The sequence below is a fragment of the Leopardus geoffroyi genome, chromosome X (assembly GCF_018350155.1).
Source record: "Leopardus geoffroyi isolate Oge1 chromosome X, O.geoffroyi_Oge1_pat1.0, whole genome shotgun sequence".
Lineage (NCBI taxonomy): Eukaryota > Metazoa > Chordata > Mammalia > Carnivora > Felidae > Leopardus > Leopardus geoffroyi.
Genome location: NC_059343.1, coordinates 48773105 through 48794291, shown reverse-complemented (window position 1 = coordinate 48794291; position 21187 = coordinate 48773105). Strand labels below are relative to the sequence as shown.

Genomic DNA, 21187 nt, shown 5'->3' with positions numbered 1-21187 from the left:
TCTTAAACTATTCCAAAAAATAGAAGAGGAAGGAAAGCTTCCAAATTCATTAAAGCAAACCACCATTACTCTGATATCAAAACGAGAAAAGACACTATAAAAAAGAAAACTAAAGGACAATATCACTGATGAACATAGTTACAAATATCCTCAACAAAATATTGGCAAGGCAAATCCAACAATATGTTAAAAAAATCATTTACCACAATCAAGTGGGATTCCAGTTCAATATTCACAGAACAATTAAAGTGATACATCTCATTAACAAGAGAAACGATAAACACCAAATGATCATGTCAATAGATGTGGAAAAAGCATTCAACAAATTGCAACATTCAATTAATTATAAAAATACACAAAGCAGGTTTATAGGGAACATACCTCACCTTAATAGAGTCCATATATGAAAAACCCACAGCTAACATCATATTCATTGGTGAAAAACTGAGGGCTTTTCCTCTAAGATCAGCAACAAGACAAGCATGTCCACTCTCACTATTCTCATTCAACATAGTATTAGAATTCCTACCCACAGCAATCAGATAAGGAAAAGAAGTACAAAGCTTACAAAATAGTAAGGAATAAGTAAATTTTTCAGTTTTCAGAGAAAATGCCCTATATATAGAAAATTCTAAACACTCTGCCAGAAAAACTAGGGCTGATAAATTAATTCAGTAAAGTCACAAGATAAAAAATCAATATACAGAAATCTGTAGCATTTCTATACACTAATAATGAAGTAGCAGAACATGAAATTAAGAAAACAACCCATTTACAATTGAACAAAAAAATGAAATACCTAGGAAGAAACTTAACCAAGGACATGAAAAACCTGTACTTCAAAAACTATAAAACATTGATGAAAAAAAATTTAACATGATACAAATGGAAACATATCCTATGCTCATGGATTGAGAGAAAAAAAAATATTAATAAAATGTCCACACTACCTAAAGCAATCTACAGATTTAGTGCAATCCTTATAAAAATACCAACAGGATTCTTAACAAAACTAGAACAACCAAACCCAAAATGTGTAATGGAACCACAAAAGACACCAATAACAAAGGAATCTTGAAAAAGAACAAAACTGGAGGTAACATAATCCCAGATTTTAAGATACACTACAAAACTACAGTAATCAAAACAGTATGGTTCTGGCACAAATATAGACACATACATTAATAAAACAGAATAGAGAGCCCAGAAATAAACCCATGATTATACAGTACATTAATCTATGACACAGAAGGCAACAATATACAATGGGAAAAAGAGAGTTGTATCAATAGTTCTGGGAAAGCTGGACAGCTATATGCAAAAAAATAAAACTGGGCCATTTTCTTAAACTATACAGAAAAAGAAACTCAAAATGGATTAAAGACCTAAATGTGAGTCCTGATGCCACAAAATTCATAGCCAATAATTTCTTTGACACTGGCTATAGAAACAGTTTTCTAGATATGTCTACTAAAGTAAAATAAAACCAAAAATGAATTATTGGGACTGCACCAAAACAAGAAGCTTTTGCACAGCAAAGGAAATAATCAACAAAACAAAATGACAACCCACCAAATGGGGAAAAATATTTGCAAATGGTATATCCAATAAGGGGTTAATATCCAAAAATATATAAAGAACTTACACAACTCAACACCAAAAATTAAATATCAATTAATAATGGGCACAAGACATAAATAGACATTTTTCCAAAGAAGATATACAGATGGCCAACAAACACATGAAAAGATGTTCATCATCACTAATTATCAGGGAAATGAATATCAAAACCACAATGAGATGTCACCTCACAGCAGTCAGAATGACAAAAATCAAAACTCAAGAAACAACAAGTGGTGGTGAGGATGTGGAGAAAAAAACCCTCATGCACTGTCAGTGGGAATGTAAGCTGGTGCAGCCACTGTGGAAAACACTATGGAGGTTCCTCAAAAATTTAAGAATAAAATTAACAGATGATCCAGTAATTCCACCTCTGGGTATTAACCCAAAGAAAATGTAAACACTAATTTGAAAGGATATATGCACCCCTATGTTTATTACAGCATTATTTACAATAGCAAAGATATGGAAGGAACTCAAGTATCCATCAATAGATAAATGGATAAAGAAGCTATGGTTTATATATACACAATAGACTATCACTCAGCCATAAAAGTATGAAATCTTTCCATTTATAACAACATAAATTGATGTAAAGGGGATATGCTAAGTGAAGTAAGTCAGTCAGAGAGAGAGAAATACCACATGGTTTCACTTGTATGTGGAATTTAAGAAACAAACGAGCAAAGGGAAGAGAGAGAGGGGGCAGAGAGAAACCAAGAAAAAGACTTTTAACTGTGGAGAACAGACTGATGGTTACAAGAGGGGAGGTGGGTAGGGGGATGGGTTAAACAGCTGATGAAGATTAGGGTGTTCACTTGTGATGAGTACTGTATTGTGTGGAAGAGTTGAGTCACTGTATTGTACACCTGGAGCTAATATTTCACTGCATGTTAACTAACTGGAACTTAAATTAAAAAAAAAATTAAAACACAGAAAAAAGAGACAAACAAACAAAAAGACCCATACTCTTAAAAAATAAAGCAGACTCTTAAATATAGAGAACAAACTTGTGGTTGCCAGATGGGAGGCTGGAATGGGGTTGGTTGAAACAGGTGAAGGGTATTAAGAGTATATTTATTGTGATGACCATTAAGCAATGTATACAGTTGTTGAATCATTCTATTGTACACATGAAACTGATATAGCACTCTGTGTTAATATCTTTGAATTAAAATAAATAAATAAATTTTTAAAAAATGATGTGTTGAGGTCCCAATTACTGACATCTGTGATTTTTACCTTATATGGAAATAAGGTCTTTGCAGATGTAATCAAGATGAGGTCTTTAGGGTGTGTCCTAATATAATATCATTGGTAACCTTATCAAGAATTGGAAAACACCTTGTGAAGAAAAGGAGACCCACACAGAAGGAGACAAACATGTGAAGACATAGGCAAAAGTTAGAATTATGCTGTTGCAAACCAAGGAATGTCAGAAGCTGAAAAAGACCAGGAAGGATCTTCTCCTTGGGGCTTTTGAGGGAGCAAGGCCCTACCAACACTTTGATTTCATACTTCTAACTTCCAGAACCGTGAGAGAATAAATATTCTTTGTTTTAAGCCACCCACTCTATGGTACTTGTTACAGCAGCAAGAAACTAATACACCCACCATTCATTTATATGTAGATGTATCTCTATGAGTCTGTGTATATAGATCGCTATTTCTGAATGACTGTGTATATCTCTGTCTGGGTACCTATATACATAATCTACATATAGTTGACCAGGAACATGTGAAAGGATGTGCAATCTGTCAGAAAGTCTCAAAGTAGGTAGATAACTCTTCTAAATTCATCAGTTTACTCATTCATTCATTCATTCATTCATTCAACATTTTCAGGGCAACTTCAATGTGCTAGGCACTGGAGGCAGACATGACTAAGAAATCCTTAGACTGTTGGGCATCTGGGTGGCTCAGTCAGTTAAGTGTCTGACTACGGCTCAGGTCATGATCTCACAGTATGTGAGTTCGAGCCCCACGTCAGGCTCTGTGCTGACAGCTCGGAGCCTGAGGCCTGCTTTGGATTCTGTGTCTCCCTCTCTCTCTGTTCCTCCTCCCCTCGCTCTCTGTCTCTTTGTCTCTCTCTCTCAAAAATAAATAAACATTTAAAAAAAGAGAAATCCTTAGACTGTTGAATCTAGTGCTTTGAGAGCCCAAATGTAGAAATAACCACCTTTATCTACTTACTTCTGTTCCATGGGTCCTGTTATATCTCTTGTCTTCTTCCCATTCAAGATAAGACAATTAAAATGTGAATATAAGTACAGCATGGGATTCAGGAACTAGTTCCAAGCCTAGACTCTACCACTTACTAGTTCTATGACAGAATCACTTAACATTTTAAAACTCAATCTCTTCATCTATTAAAAAAACATTGGGATTAATAAACTTGCATAGTATTTAGATTTTTCCTACATAAAATGTTATCCACCCAAAAATATTTGAATCACCCAGAAACTTGTTAGAAATGTGGAATCCCCTCAGGTTCCACTCCCAATTATCTGACTCAAAATCTGAATTGTAAGCATATCAATAGGTGATTTTACACATTAAACTTTGAGCAGTGCTACTTAGGTGAAATGAAGGGGAAATGAGGGAATTAGTATAATTTCAGCAGGAAATTAGGAGGTCAAAATTGGTGGTTAGTATGAATGGGGGCTTAAGAAATCTAAAAAAATCTTGGAACTGTTACTGTGGAGCTGGATGAAAGAATGGTGAAGGAGACAGGATGTCTCTTCTATGATTAGAAAGCCTGTGTTTACAGTGGGCCTAATCTAAGTATGTATGTATGTATGTATTTTGAGTATAATTGACACACAATGTTATGTTAGTTTCAGGTGTACAACCTAGTGATTTGACAAGTTTATATATTGTATTTTATAAGGGAAAAATATAAGAGCAGATAACAAATATACAAATACTACCATTACTGACTGAACATTATATGCTAGGTACTTTTTACGTGTTATATAACCATCATAACAATTTTACCAGATAGGTGTTGTCAGGAATTTAGAACAGTGTCTTGCATATAGTAATTGCTCAAAAAAAATGTTAACTGCTATTGTCATTTGCAATAAGTACTGTCTAGACCTGCCAGCTAAAGGAGCTAGAAGAAGGAGAGGGAGATCCAAAGCAACAGACCCACTTTATTCATTTTACTGCATCATCAAAGAGGAATGTGAAAGCAAACTAATGTTTGCCCTGATTTCAAACGCTTTAAGTAAAATTCTTCTTTCTAGAAAGTTGCTTGGCTGTGGCTCTGAGTTCTTCCCACTTTACTTTGAAAAGTGTAGACTCTTAATCTGGAAATAAATGACTCTTAGCTTGAGGAAGTCAGGATAAATCTATTTATAAAAGGCAAAGTAAATCCTGAGAAGAGTCAGTAGGACTTGGACAGAGAGATTGGATTCCTTAGGGAGTAATCCATCCCAGGATCTTGAGAAAAGACAGTTTCATCCAGGACAGCTTACTTTGGTACTTTTGGAAGTGAGAGAAACTTCCCTCTCAACACCCTCTAGGGCTAGCAATCCCTGCACTCCAAAGCTCAGTCCTGAAAGTGGAATCCTTCAGTATCAACTGCCGCTTTGGTAAGGAGTATCAGGAAGAGAACTTTGAAGTCACTGAAAAAAAAAAAATCATTGAAACATGAAGTGTCCCAAGCCTCAACTGGGAACCACAAAACTTGGAAAGTTCCTGTGATTCAATGGAATCCAGGAAAGGGGAACACAGTAAATCCCTGTCATCTTGTTTAATTCTAAAGCCCAGGCATTACATTTATGAATGAAACATTTGCTACTTCTCTAGTACTAGGGATACCACTATAAGGTACTTTACTTTAGACTTCTTTCTTTTTCATACAGGACTGTTAACTCTTTAAGAATATACTCACAGGGTGCCTGGGTGGCTCAGTCGGTTGGGCAACTGACTTCAGCTCAGGTCAGGATCTCATGGTTCGTGGGTTCGAGCCCCGTATCGGGCTCTGGGCTGACAGCTCGGAGCCTGGAGCCTGCTTCAGATTCTGTGTCTCCCTCTCTCTGCCCCTCCCCCACTTATGCACTCTCTCTCTCTCTCTCTCTCTCAAAAATAAATAAAATGTAAAAAAAAATTTTTTAAAAGAATATACTCACTAGGCCCCATTCACTGGCCTTTAGGCTATTATAATATTTAATTAGGTGATTTTAAGCTACTGGAAGAAGAAAGTCCTGTGGGATTCAAAGTGCCAAAAATAAATAAATAAATAAATAAGCTAAGGAAGGGTGTTCTGGCCATTTTGGTCTCAAATTGCTTTGTACAGTAATAGGAACAAATTTATCACAGGAAAGGATCAGGCCACTTGGGGTACACTGAACCCTGCATACTCCCAAAATATCAGGACTTAAATGGCAAGCAGACTAGATAGGTCAGGCCTGCAGTCGGTTGAGAGACCTCCAAGAGAATGCAGAAAGCTACCACAAAGTGAGTAGGGCCAAAATAATGTTTGGAACAGAGGGCATATTTGGAAGCATCTGCTCCATACATAATAATCCTCTTCTAACTCTTCTCTGATTTAAAAATATATATAATCCTAGTTTATATTGTATGACATGACCCTAGTCTCCTGGCAAGAGCTAGTTTCTTTAGGTATAGGCAACTGATTCGAGCCAGGTCTATCAGTGCTCAGTTTTCTGTGACTTGAGGATTGGAACTAAGACAACCAGTCATTACCTTTCCATGTGACCGAACTATAACATATGAACTTGGGAGATGAAGGAGCTATCTGTTTCCCACTGTGTACTTTAATCTGCTAAAAGAGAAGAAACAAGCAGATATGAACAAGGAAGCAAATATGAGACACATAAAGAAAACCAGCTTGTGTTTCCAACAACTCCCCATTTGCAAAACCAGTTCATTCCCAAGATCCAGTGACATTTCTGTTGCACTTAAACTAGCTCCAGATGGATCCTGTCCACTGCAACAAAAGAATAGAAATGGATAAATAAAAATGCCTAATTGGGTAGATGCTGCTCAGTTCCTGGTAAATGTCACCATGAAACAGTATAGGCCCAGTGATGCCATACATTTAATGTTTTTCATGAAAGCTGCATACCTATATTTAACATGAAATCTTCTACCTTTTATACACTGGTAGTGAAATCAAATTTTGGAAAAACATGGTTCAAGATAAAGTATATCTGTGGCCTGAATATGGTTTGTGGGCCTTTAAATTGTGACCTCAGTCAGCAAGGTACCTGCCTTACCTGTTGCTTTCTTACTACTTAGATCTTCCAACTGTTACTATCTTTTTCATATGTACTCATGTGTGCATGGCATTACACTGCTAGCAGGGCCCAGAGGTAGTGATCCACTTTGATCTATTTCCTTCTTGGTCTTGCTGGTTAGTTAGCTAAAGATATCAAAATGATTAAAAATTTGGATTTGGAGGCAGGCTATCTGGGTTCAAATTCAAGTTCTGCCAATTATTAGCAGAATTTTCCCAGTTTCCTTACAGATATGGTCCAGAGATCCAGAGTGCTATAATTTATCCATTTATCACATGGAAATACTAAATCCAGTGGTTAGAGTAGTACCTGTCTCATTTATTATTGTTGTCATAGTTGCTTTATTATTAATTGTTGATTGATTACCTGAATAGGAGCTATTTTTATCAGTCTGTTCTCTCAGAAAGTAGAGGACTCACCCCTTTATCCTGCTCTACAATGACTCTTAGAGCCAATGAATGATCAGGTTTGTGTCCACTCTCTGGCCCCAGTAATTTTACTAGTCTATATTGACTGACCCTCAATGCCAAATATGGCTCTAGTTTCTCTTTAGCATTGGAAGCAGCTGTTTATGCAATCCTGAAGGTTTTGAACAATAAAAATGAATATGGGGGAAAGTACTCTTAATACTGTACCTATAAAAAAATAGAGATTCCTTTATTTATGGTCATGTCCTGGATTCTGTCTACCTCTTCAGACTTTTTTCCTGTCACTGGCATAGAATCTCCTTATGTTCAAGCCATAATGAAACATTCGCTATTTCCCAAACATGCCACATCTTTGGAACCTCCATTCATCAACATACGATGTTCCTTAACCTACAATGCCCTTTCTTTCTTTACTTGCCTACCTTGAAAAAAATCCTATTTATTATTTTTAAGACTCAAACATCACCTCCTATAGTAAGTCTTCTCTGACCCCTTCACCCCTAATGTCACTCACATCTTTCCTGTTCATGTTAATAATTTTCTTGTCAGTTTCCCAATTTCTCCCTCCTTGAGTTTATTCAACTGCCCTCTAACCCTCAATGTCTTCATTTACAAAATGGGAATAACCCTATGGTGAGTTTAAATGAGAAGCATGCAAAGGATTTAGCATGGTACCTGGCATATAGTAAGTGATCAACAAATACTGGATGTTAGCTAGAGCTTTCTCTGTCTCCCAGATCAGCTTCAGGGCAAGGTTGAAGTCTTATATTTTTGTATTCCCAGCTTGTAGCACAGACCTAGCTACACAGAAGATTCTCAGGGCATGCATGTTGAATGAGTAAATGAGATGAATGAATCAATGAATGTTGCTTCCCCTTTTCAAAACCATCTGCCTTAAATAAGTGAAGATGTTAATATAGTCACATTGAAAGAAGTCAAAGCTGCATATCACATTCTGCTAGAGCAAAAAAGCATTCTGAACCTTTTATTTTATGTTATGTTATTTTTTTAAGTTTATTTATTTGGGGGGGGGGGGCAAAAAGAGAGGGAGAGAGAGAATCCAAATCAGGCTCCATACTGTCAGTGCAGAGCCTGATGTGGGGCTCAATCTTATGAACTATGAGATTATGACCTGAGCTGAAATCAAGCGTCAGACGCTTAACTGACTGAGCCACCCATGCACTCCACTCTGAACCTTTTAAAATATTTTCTACTCTACTACCGTGCCATTGCTGACCAGAAAAAAGTGTCTCCAGGTTAGGGACTGTTAGAAAGAACAGTTTTCCAAGTAACAAAATACAGGCCATCTCAGTATCAGGTGACACTAGCTATATAATAACATTCTTTGAGACCTAGCTGTTTCCCTGAGACACTATGGAGGAAGAATATTGACATTGCTGCTTCTCCAGCAGCTGCTTTTGTCCCGCTTATATTATTATCACAGGTAGAATTCTCTAACCTCACCCCTTCCTTAACCCTACTCCATCCTCCTCTAACCCACATTATGTTGATGTCTTTGGTTATATGGTTCTTCCTGCTTAGAATACCCTTTCCCCTCCACTCAGGCAATCCAAACTGAACCTATACTCCAAGGTACAGCAAGGCTTCATGAACAGAGAAAATGACACTTGATTGGATATCATGATATGCATAGAAGCTTACCAAAAAGAGAAGAATAAAGTAGCATAGAATAGACTAGAATAAGAACTAGAGTAAATCAAGGAAGATAGAGAAGGAAAGGTGGAGGTGGGAGTAGTTCATGTAAGAGGGAGAAGGACATTTTGGAAATCCTAATAGCATAAATAAAGCATGGTGTTTGTGAAAGACCATGCTATATTCAAGTAGTAGCTGTTTGTTTAATGTGGCTCTTGTGATAAGGAAAAGTCATAGGCAATAAACACCAAAGGTGGCTCATGACAGACTGATGTGTCTTACTAAGTGGCAGGAATTTAATCCTATAAGTGATGGGGAGTCTTTGAAGGATTCTGAACATAGGACTGGCAAGATAAAAACATGTTTAGAGATATCCTAACATGTATTCTAGAGTCCCTAATAGTTTGCTAGGATTGCCACAACAAAGTACTCAAAACTGGGTAACTTCAACAGAAATTTACTATCACAGTTCTGGAGGTTAAAGGACTAAAGTCAAGGTGTCAGCAGCATTGGTTCCTTCTGAGGACTGTGAGGAAAGAATCTGTTCTAGTCCTGTCTTTCTGATTTGCAGATGGTTGTCTTCTCATGCTTCTTCATATCATCTTCCCTCTATTGTGATTCTGTCTTTGTGTCCAAATTTCCTCTTTTTATAAGGAGACAAGTCATATTGGATTAGGTCCTGTCCTAATTGACCTCATTTTAACTTGATTACCTTTGTAAATACCCTTTTTCCAACTACAGTCTCATTCTGTGGCATTAGGAATTAAAGCTGCAAAATATTTTGAAGAACATAATTTAACCTGTAACAAAGCCTATAGAAGTTAGAGGCAGATAAAATGACAGTGAAAGAGATATTTTCATGTGCAAGATCAGACAGATGGAAAAATTAAGCAAAGACACTACAAGTAAGGATGAAGAACATATAAAGATCCAAGAAGCAAAATTTGGAAGGTGAAGAGAAGAAAGAGTCACAGATGACTCTAGGATTTATTTCTTGGTTGATTATGTTACTGACAGAGATAGAACGGAGACTGAAGGGTTTGATTACAAATTCAGTTTTATACATATTAAGTATAAAGTGTCAAGGTGGGCACTTAACAGATAAATGGGTAGGTCCACTCTCAAGAAAAACATTCAGCTTGGAGATGCAATTTGTCATACAGACCATCATCAGAGTATAAACGACAGTTGAAACTCTTAAGTGGATGAGATAACACAAAAAAAGGGGTTATAGAGTGGCTAGAGAAGAGAACAAAAACAACAGTTAGAAAGATAGGTGGAAATCCAAGATAGAATATTCTCATGGAAGACAAGGAAGGGAAGGTTTTAAAGAAGGATGGCATGTACAACAGCTTCAAATGTAGTAGAGTCAACTATGTTGAAAACCTAAAAAGAGAGCACTGGACATGACACTGAGGAAATCTTTAGGTAAATTTGGCAACAGCAATTTCAGTAATGATTTAAATAAAATTGCAGAAAAATGGAGTGGTAATTTGAGTGAATATTGTTAAAGAAAAATTGATTTTTTTTCAGGGGGTTTGGGAAAGAATGTGCTTACAAGCTGAAGATTAGGCAGTATAGCATAATAGTCTAGGTTCAGACTCTGTAGGCTTGGGTTTAAATCTCAGCTTTGCCATTTACTAGATGTGTAAACTTGTACAAATTGCAAGATTTGCATATTGCCAGATTTTTCTGTGCCCCAATTTCCCTAACTGAAAAATGGTGAAAATAATAGTACTTTCTTCATAAAATTGTTGTGAGATTTGTATGAATTGATACACATAAAGTATTTGATAGAGGGCTTGGCACACAGTACATCTTCAATAAATAGGTGGGGATAGTTGGATGGGTAGGAGAACCAAAGAAGAAAAATAAATCAAGGAAGACAGAAAAGGAAGCTGATGGAACAACTTTTCAGAAGGTATAGGAAAGAATGGGTCCTCTTCCACTTACTAGCTGTGTGGCCTTGGGTAAGGCACTTTGCTTTTCATTAGTTTTTAGTGCCTTAGTTTCCTCATACGTAAAATGGAAATGATAATAGTGCCTACCTTACAAGACTATTATGAAGATTAAATGAAATGGTTCATGAAATACACTTCCCCACTAGGAAGGACTTGGGAAGAAGGATAGTAAATAGCTTAGTAGAAATCATATGTGCTAGCAAGACTGAAAGCTTAAAAAAGTTTCCAAGTCAGTAATTTTCACAATTTCATGATAGACTAAAATAGTACTACAAAATCTTATGTTTTATTTAAGTTTAAGCATTATTCAAGTGCTAATAAATTTATTGTGCTTTTTTATTAAAGTACATGGAAAAGACTTTTAGTATCTAAGTAGTTTCAAATGTGTTTGAAACCTTTTTCAGATAATTATGTTATAAAACAATGTTAGTATGAAATTAAATTTTATGAGTTGACATGAATTCATCAATAAGCTAAGTTTTTTTTTTAAGGAGCATTGTATCCAAAGCATTAAAACATAATCATCTTGATTGTGTTAAGATGAACAATTGAAGATTCATCCTTCTTACTAGAGTAGAATTTAAAATGATAAAATTGTTGATTATTTTCTTTAAAAATGGCTTCCTAACTCACTCAGAATAAAAGTCAAAGTGTTCACAGGTCCTATAAAATCTGACCCTCTCTGTCTCTCTGACCTCATATCCTACCATTCTCCTCCTTTCTACTCTAGTGATATGGGCCTTCTTCCTATTTCTTGAACACAGCAATCCTTTGCACATTATATTTCCTCTGTCTAGAACACTCTGTGATCAGGTATTCTCATGGCTGGCTCTCTCACTATATTCTGATATATTCATAAATATCACCATATCAAAGAAGCTTTCCTTGACTGCTCTATAATAAATAGCACTCCACAATCTCAAGGCTTTATATCCTTTCTCCCACCATATCCTCCTGCAAAAAACACCTTTACTGTTTGTCTTTCCCCTTCACCAACACATCCTCATTAGAATATAATCTCCAAGAGGGCAAGAGCTTTGTTTTGTTTACTGTTATATATTCCCAGAATCTTGTGCACTGATGGCACTGAGTTAATTCTCAGTATTTGTTGAATGAATTAATTAATATCATAACACAATGCACTTTTGTGTTGATACCTTTGTCTATCACAGCTCCCAACCCTTGAGGGCTGAGGAACAACTAGGAAGGAACTCAGACCAAAGTAAATGTAGAGGCAAGGTATTCTGGTCTAGCCTAACCCCTGGATCCATGCATTCCAGAAGAGGAATTGGGGCTCAAAACTACTGTTAGTAAAATACAGAGAAAAAGATAGGATGAAAAGTGTCCTCTTTGCAATAAAACTCTTTTGCCCCTCCATAGACAGACATTCTTCACAATCCCAGGAAGCAGAATGAATGACACCAAACAATTTAAATTGCTCTGAGGAAGTTACTTGAAGCCCTTAAAGAAGGATTTCTGTTGCTTGCCTGCAGTACTTGTTAGTGGGTTCACAAACCTTTCATTATCCTAGGAAAAGAATAGCCATATTTCAGCAATGATATTTTATGACAGCTAAGAATTACCCAGTTCCCTTATCCTGCAACTAGAAACTCTCCTAAAGAAAAACAAACCAACGTGAATAGAACGTGCCAATCAAAGGTTAAAATGGAAGCACAGCAGTTCCTAACATATTTCATGCATACCAAATGCAGGAAGCTGACTATGGAACCAACACATAGCTCCTTCTCCACTCGCCATGCAAGGGTGTGGATAGCAGAGTTCCGTGGGTATGACATGTACAAGTAGCTCTTGGCTCTGGGACAAGACTGTACTCCCACTGATGAAAGTTACTAGGACAGTTCCAGCTGAATATGTTTCCTGTGTTTTAAGTAGCCCATAGGCCAGGGAATTTAGAAAGAAAGGACCCGAGGTGAAGTTTTCTTCTTTATCTGAATCCAGTACACTCAATCATATGGCCATTTAGAATAAAGTCATTTTGAGGTTTGGAAAACTAACTGAGGAGAATGGGCATGGAAGAAGGTGCTTTAGCTAAATGTTTCCTAGAAACCTAGAAATGGCACATGCCCTTGATGGGAGTTAGCACTAAGGATGCAATGAAACCTAGCACATAAAAAAGGGAGGTGTTCTGTGTGTTGCATTTAATACCAGAGACAGCTAAACTGGTGAATTGCAGAGCACTGGAAGCAATGGCATTCCATTGACCAAACAGAAACTTTCACAGTGAAATAGGAGCCCTAAAACTTCAAACAACATGCTTTCATCTCTTTGACCTATGAGATATCATCAGTCTCCACCAAGTCCTGCTACTCTCCCTAAGCAGAAACATGAGAGAGACAAACATGGAAGACATGTCACTGGTCTGTATGAGGCTTTCTAACAAATCTCAACACAAGTTACTTTATTTAACAGGAGAAGAAAGTTGTTGAAGCCCTACTCCCCGACACAATGTTCCTGACAGGACATGAACATGGTAATGACAGATTACCCAAGGTGGCCTTAGCTTCCATATTAAAGCATGCAGCCCCTCTCTCTTTGCATGTCATTTTCACTTGAGTTCCTGTCTTTTCCAGCTGGATCTCCTAGTCACTTAGGCTTGGATATATCAATGCCTATTACTAACAGAAAGACAATAAACACGAACCATTGGATCTTTAACATAACAGATGCTTGGTAAACGTTGGAATCAAATTCAACATTAATTTCCATATTTTAGGAAGAAACTGTGGCTTCCAATCTGTTAAGAAAGGAGTCGGCGACGCCATTCTACATGGTCTTGACATACTACAGACAGCAGCAGCAGGAACAGCCATAGGCAAAAATCTGGCATTCCATAAATATTTGTAGAATAAATACATATTTTCAAGCCATCTGCACAACCATGTCACCTCTCGGGAAGCATAAAATTTCCCCCTTTAGCTAAACCTGCAGAGCCAAAGTGCAAGTTGGCAACACTGCCCAATGTGTCCTTCTGAGTATCAACTGAACATTAAGAGGCTGGTGTGAGAAATTAAAAGCTGCCTTTGCCTCACAAATTCCCACAACACATGTAGTGTCATAGTACAGTGAGTCAATGTCATCCTTCTCCAAACTGAATTTCCAGTACAGACTTCCCTCAGTTGAACTGGTGCACTGTCTCTTTAAGAAGCCAGGCAAGATGGAGCCCTCCCAGCTTTAAGGCATTAAGCAACCTGATAGGGATGCTGGAGTGTGACACCAAGAAAGAACGCCTGGAGAGGGTAAGTCGAGGCTGTAATGACAGAAGGGGAAATCAAGGCTGTATCTATGCAACCGTTAAACTGTGAACGTCTATCCCGTGGGTAGCAGTTCCCCTAGGCTCTAAAGCACCACCCCTCCTCCCCTCCCCTCCCCTTACCCCATCCCACTCTGCTCCACCCTCAGGATCCTCCTTGAAAGTCCCCTTCTGTCAGACTGCTTCTTTGTAGCACAGCGGGAGACCCCAGTGAGGGTGGCAAAAGGAAGGAGAGGGGGTGGGTAGGCAAAATAAAAGGGACTTACTTTCGGATTCTGCACCTCCAAAGGCATCCTCTGCTCCGAGCCTTGGGCCAGAGCCGACGGGGCGGGGCCGGGTTTGAGCTGGTGGACACGGGGTCCTCACTCCCTCGGTACTACAAACCTAGTTCAGTGCAGGCTTGGGGGAATGGGCACAGACTAGTGCCGGTGTTTACTCGATTTTAATTATCTCAAAAGGAGACAGAGGGTTCGAGAGAGTTGGCTGGGGATAGGAGTGAAAGTGAGCTCTAAACCACTCCTTTTAGTTTCTTTTTGGCTAGCTTCCCGCGCACGGCAATAGCGACAACAGGGGCAATGGTTTTCTTTTTTCTTCCTTTTGGTTTCTCCCAGCTGCCTGTCCCAGACCCCACCCAGCGGCTCCACCCCATCCACTGCTACACATTCTGTCAATCACCAGCCCCTTTAAAGCTGCATGGCACAACTTGGGTTTTTGTCTTGGTTTGGCGGGCAAGCCGAATCACTGGGCTTCTTGCCTTTCCAACAATACCTCTGACCTTTCTGCTGAGTTTAGGAAGCTAAGGTTAGTTGCTAGTGGCGGCTTCCCCTCCCCCTCAGCCAAGCTTGCACAGCTCCACCCAAACTCCTTCCAGGCTTGCCAGGCCACTGCCCTACACTACCCCATCTCTTTGCTTTGTTTCTGGTGAAAAGTGGTTCCTTAGGCTGCCAAATCGCCAAGAAAGTTACTATGGCGCCCTCATTGGCGCCGCCCACTACCCTACAGTTTCTGGACTGAAGTCACTACAACAGATCTGCTGTCCCTTTGGCTTCACCGTTCTGGTTCCAGTGTGCTCAGTTTTTTCTATCTCTCATCTGTGTAAGTCTCCAGGTTTCTCACTAGAATGGGAAGAGAGGGTGGGGAAATGTGTTTCATGTCTCTAACTCATGCAAAACAGCAGTACCACCCCACTGTCCCACTCCATAACTAGGCAGCTCAAAGTCAGAGGAGGGCCCTGAAGTTCCATCCACAGGTATTACTGGAATTCCAGAATGACCTATCAGAAATTATATTTAATGCCATTCTCCATTATAGTTAATGGCAACACCTGTTTGCTCAGGCCAAAAATCTTGGAGACAGCCTTCATTCCTCTTTTTCTCTTATACTTCACATTCAATTTCTTCAAGAAATCCTGTTGGCTCTGTCTTTAAAAATGTGACCAGAATCTGCCCACTTCTTATGCTTTACGCTACTACCCCTAAGAAGCCATCACCAACTCTATATCCAGCTCCTGCCTACCTCTTTTTTTTTTTTAATTTTTTTAATGTTTATTTATTTTTGACAGAGAGAGAGAGAGAGCGCGCGCGCTGAGTGGGGGAGGGGAAGAGAGAGAGGGAGACACAGAATCTGAAGCAGGCTCCAGGCTCTGAACTGTCCAGCACAGAGCCCCACGTGGGGCTTAAACTCACGGACCATGAGATCATGACCTGAGCCAAAGTAGGATGCTTAACTGACTAAGCCATTCAGGTGCCCCACTGATCTCCTTTTTATTCCAATATGCTAATACCTATCTGAACTAAGGGACTTTGCATTTCTCTTTCTTCCTATCTAGTTCTACCCATGATGGGCTTCAATATCCTCCAGATCTCAGGGAAGCTTTCCCTGACCACCCAGATTAAAGTAATTCTCATAGCCCAGGAACTGTTACCTTATCTCATTTTATCTTTATTATAGTACTGATCACAATCTAAAACAATCATATGTATTTTTGTTTCTGTGGTTCAGTGATGACCCTCCCTCTAATGTACAAGCACAGTAGGAGCAGGTACATCTATTTTGATCTTTGATGTATCATTAGCATACTGAACAGTGGTTGCCATATAGTAGGAGCTCAGTATTTGTTGAAAGAATGGTTGAAGGCAATATCTTCTGGAATCTATCTGAGTGTTATCTGGTTTTAAACAACAAACACCTGAAACTAATAAAACATTGTATGTTAATTATACTTCAGTTTAAGAAAGAATAATGCAAAAAATACAGAAAAGAACAAACAAACCAAAAAAAGGAGGCAGCTAAGAGAGACACACCTGTTATGAATCACTTGCCCCATCTATTCTCCCTTAGAACATCCATCTGGATACCTTGCCTTAGGGCTGAATTAGCAATGGTAGTTGGAGCAGTCACCTAGTGGCAGTGTGCTTTTAGGATGACTTCTAGGGTTTATAGTTGATTGCTGATGGTTGATTTAAGTGTTCTGAGTTCTGTCAAGTCAGTGCTAGGGTACATAGTTTTTGAGGGTCTGGTTCATCTGAATTATAGAATCTTTGCCTCTAGATGTGTTTCTTACTTTGAAGTCAGATTATTTATATATGCTTTCTCATGCCCCCAAAGATGCATCACTTCATTTTATTTACACAACCTCAGTATGAAGCAGGCATTATTATTATCTTCATTTTTATAGGTTAGAAAACAAAGCCCAGGGAGTAGAATAACTTGCCAAAAATCACACCCCTATGAAATGGTAAATCTGGGATTTGAGCTCAAGTAGTACAGCTCCAGATATACATTCTTTCCCACTATACTGTATTTCCTACACTAACCTCATCAGTCATGATATTGGGAAGAGAAGACACCCAGTTTACTTGACATTAATAGGTTAAAGACAAATGGAGGCAGCTATAGTTAGGGACATTTGTTACATAAAGCAGGAAGGATGGTTTGAATAATTCTATAAGCTATGATTTTGATAAAAGGTCATATGGGGAAGTCACCTCCCTTTCCCAGTGGATGGACTAGGGCTTTTTAGCTTCAAGAAGAGAAACTTCAGAAGGATAAGAATCCTGTCGTTTAGTCCTGTCTTAAACTGTCACTGGCATGTCTCTGATTACTTATCCATCATGTGTCCTAACCTCAGCTATCTCTTCCTGATTACTTATCCATCATGTGTCCTAACCTTAGCTATCTGTCTTCTTATAGAAGCTATTCAGCTTCACCCAATTCTCTGGACTTCTGACCACGGATAACACATACCTTTTGCTAGATTCCTGCCTATACCTGAGCATGATATCATGAGGAGGTTTGAAAGATACCATGGTTATGTTATAAGTACAGTGCTAAGCATTGTACAATGTTTAGCAAAGAAAGTGTCCACAGGATTAAAGTTCAGAAGTTTCTTGTATACCACTTATTTGCTATTTCTCTACATGAAATACTGCAAAAAAGAGCTTCATATTCTGAATTATATAATGAGGAGATTGAATTAATAGTGGCCATGGGCACCTTCAATTTCAGAAATTCTCTGTTAGTTACCTTTGGTCAGCTCACTGATGACAGAAAGTTCTTATGACAGGAAAAGACTTGTAATATCAATCTTCTGTGGCAAGTGAACACATTCCCTTAATCTCATTCCTCTTGATATTAGTCTTTTAGTAAGTACCATATGTGATGGAATGGGTGTCCAATTAATAAGGATTTACCTTCTTTGGAACTGGTTTGAAAGCATATTGTAATGACCATGTCTGATGTCTGTGATATGTAAACTTTCCCTGTTGGCCATAATAACTTATTTTAGGGAAAGATCCCTGATCCAACTGGGACAATCAATTTCTCTTTCCATGGACCATGACATTTTTAATTGAAACAGTCAGGGGTTACTTGGGGCAGGGGAGTCACATTAAAGCTGGAGCGAAGATCCATAAATTCATACTGCTTTTGTGCCCAGAGCTGACCTGGTTCCTAACCTTTCTGATTCAACTCTTCCCTTAACTCTATGACATCCCACTTTCAGTAAGTTCCCTATTCTCCTAATTAAAAAAAAAAAAACTTTTATTACTTATGATAGCCAGAGTCTACTTCCTATTTACTGCTATATAATCACTGCGCACCTGGCAAAAAGTTGGTGCTCAATACTTTTTATTGAGCACCAACCTTTTTTTGTCAGGCACATAAGATTATATAGCAATAAATAGGAAGATGAACAAGCTCTCTCTGTCACCAAGTCATATATCCATATCTAACCCAAATCCTCACTTTGGTGTTTCCATTACTTCCATGTTGTCTTATAATGTAGTCCTATAGATACTGTCTTACTAGACTGTACAAGCTCCTTGGGGGTATGGTCTGTGTCTTTTCATTTTCAAATGTTTTATAGTGATGACCACAGAACTTTACAAGTAATAGACACTCCAGGCATGTTGAAATGGATTCAGCTCTGTACTACCCGTGGGACCTTGTAAGTCCTGTAGCAAACTAAAAAACCTCCCAGATATAAAAATCAACTGTGGTATAGTTGAAAGAAGATTGAATTTGGGATAAGAAGACTTCTAATTCCAAGTTTGCCATTCCCTACCTGTTTTACCTGAAGCAAGTTACCTAACTCCTCTGAGCTTTAACTTCTTCACACAAAAAAACAAAGGAGACAATAATACTTGTCTCAAGCTCCTCTGTGCATGTCCTAAGATGGATAAGGAAGTAGAGACTGACCACCTTTATGTTGCTAAGTCAAATAACCACTTTTCAGTCCTTAATTCACTTTACCTGTCAGCAACATTTGTCATAGTTGACCACTGATACTTTTTTGAAGCAGTTTTGTTTTGTTTTGTTTTGTTTTGTTTTGTTTTGTTTCTCTCTTGGCTTCTATGTAAAAATACTTCCATGGTTTTACTCAGTCTTACTGCTCCTTTTTGGTCTCCTTTCCTCCTCCTCTAAGTCTAAATATTAGAGTGTCTCAAAGCCTTTCTTAACCCTCTTTTCTTTTCTATCTACATTCTCTCCCCTATGATCTCATTCATTTTATTGCTTGACTACATGCTGATGAATACCTGAACCTATGTCTCAGAACCAACCTCTCTGAACTCCAGATCCATGCCTAGATCCTCTCTGAGCTTTAGTTTCCTCATCTATAAAATAAGGAAAATAATAGAAAACCACCTCAGGATCGGATTCATGCTAACTCTTCTCAATCTATTCTTTATGTGTAGCCAGATTAATCTTTTAATTTGGCCAACCAGACCATGTTATTCCCCTGCATAATGACTTCCATTGCACTTAGAATAAAAGCCCAGATCCGTACCGTGATCTACAAGGCTCTGTCTAGTCTGGTTCTTACCTGCTATTCCTGGTTCATATTCAATTACTCTCCCCCCGGGGCCTCAGTATTCTAAAGTCACTGGCATTCCTTTTTATAGCTTCTCAAGACTGGCATGTTTTTTCCTATCTTGGGACCTTAGCACATGTTATTTTGCCACCTGAAGTATTCTTCTATTCATCATTCACCTGGCTTATTTCTATTAATTATTCAAGTGAAAATTAACTATAGACTTATCCAACACAATGGACAAATCTTAATAGCATAAAGTTAAATGAATAAAGCAGTCCCAGAATACAGCAACTTATAAAGTTCAAAACTAAGTAGAACTAAGCAATATAGTGTCTATTTACATATAAGTATGTATATATATATGCATATGATAAAACTATTTTTAAGGCAAGGGAATGATAAATGCAATATTTAGGTTACTTCTGGGAACGGAAAAATAATACAATAAAAAAGATACCCATAGGTAGATATGAGTTATTGATAATATGGTAACTTTTGGGTTAAGTGGTCGGTTCACAGACATTTGTTAAATTATTACATAATAAATGACATAAATGGGACAATAATGATAGTGTATGAAGAACCAAGGATTATCATTAATCTAATTATATGTAACAGAAGTCCATTAGCAATGTTTTTAAAAACTTTAAAGGACCAGAGGAAAATACATTCCTAAAATCTTGGAATGGGAAAGCTATTTTAAAAATGACACTAGTGGAAAAACAATGTAAAAGGTCAGTAGACATGTTAACAGACAAAGTTTAAATCTTCTTCCACATACCATAAGTAAAGTTGAAAGGCAAATGACAAATGGGGTGAAAGTATTTGCAGTACATGTAACAAAGGGTTAATGTCAATATATAAAGTGTTCTTACAAATATTAAGAAAAATAGCCATCAACATGGAGAAAGTAGTCATCTTAAAGCAAATTTTATTTTTTCAAGTTTTATTGATATAATTGACAAATGAAATTGTATATGCTTAAAGTGTACAACATGACAATTTGATATATGTATACATTGTGAAATGATTACAATAATCAAGTTAATTAACACATCCATAATCTCATATAGTTACCTTTTTTTCAGTAGTGAGAACACTTAAGATTTAGCAAATTTCAAGTATAAAATACACTATTATTAACCAAAACTACCATGTTAGGTCCTCAAAGTTTATTCACTGTAAAACTGAAAGTTTGTACACTTTGGCCAACATCTCTCCATTTCCCCCACCACTTACCCCCTGGAAACCACCATTCTACACTTCTGACTTATTTTTTTCAGATTTTACATACATGATATTATATGGTATTTGTCTTTCCCTTTCTGGTTTTGCATAATGCCCTACAGTTTCTTCAATGTTGTTGCAAATAGCCCAATGTTGTTACAAATGGCAGGATTTTCTTCTTTTTGTGATTAAACAATATTATATAATAATATATAATATATTATATTTATATATAATATATAATTTATGTATAAATTATATAATATTATTGTTACATATAATTATTGTATACAATTTTATATACTATGTATAATAAATATATATAATAATTTATATATATATAATTATCACATTTTCATTGTGAAATCATCTGTCAACAGATACTTAGGTCTTTTCCATATCTTAGCTATTTTGAATAATTCTGCAATGAACATGAACATGGAAGG

General features: G+C 37.5%; 1 protein-coding gene across 1 annotated transcript in view; it reads right to left on the bottom strand.

Moving 5' to 3' along the window:
• The window catches only part of KLF8 (Kruppel like factor 8), a 248359-nt gene extending 233278 nt beyond the window's left edge, over positions 1 to 15081 (bottom strand). Inside the window, exon 1 of the mRNA XM_045470936.1 lies at positions 14467 to 15081. The gene's annotated coding sequence lies outside the window, so the exon portion shown is untranslated. The remainder of the gene's footprint in view (positions 1 to 14466) is intronic.
• Positions 15082 to 21187: the final 6106 nt, after the last annotated feature.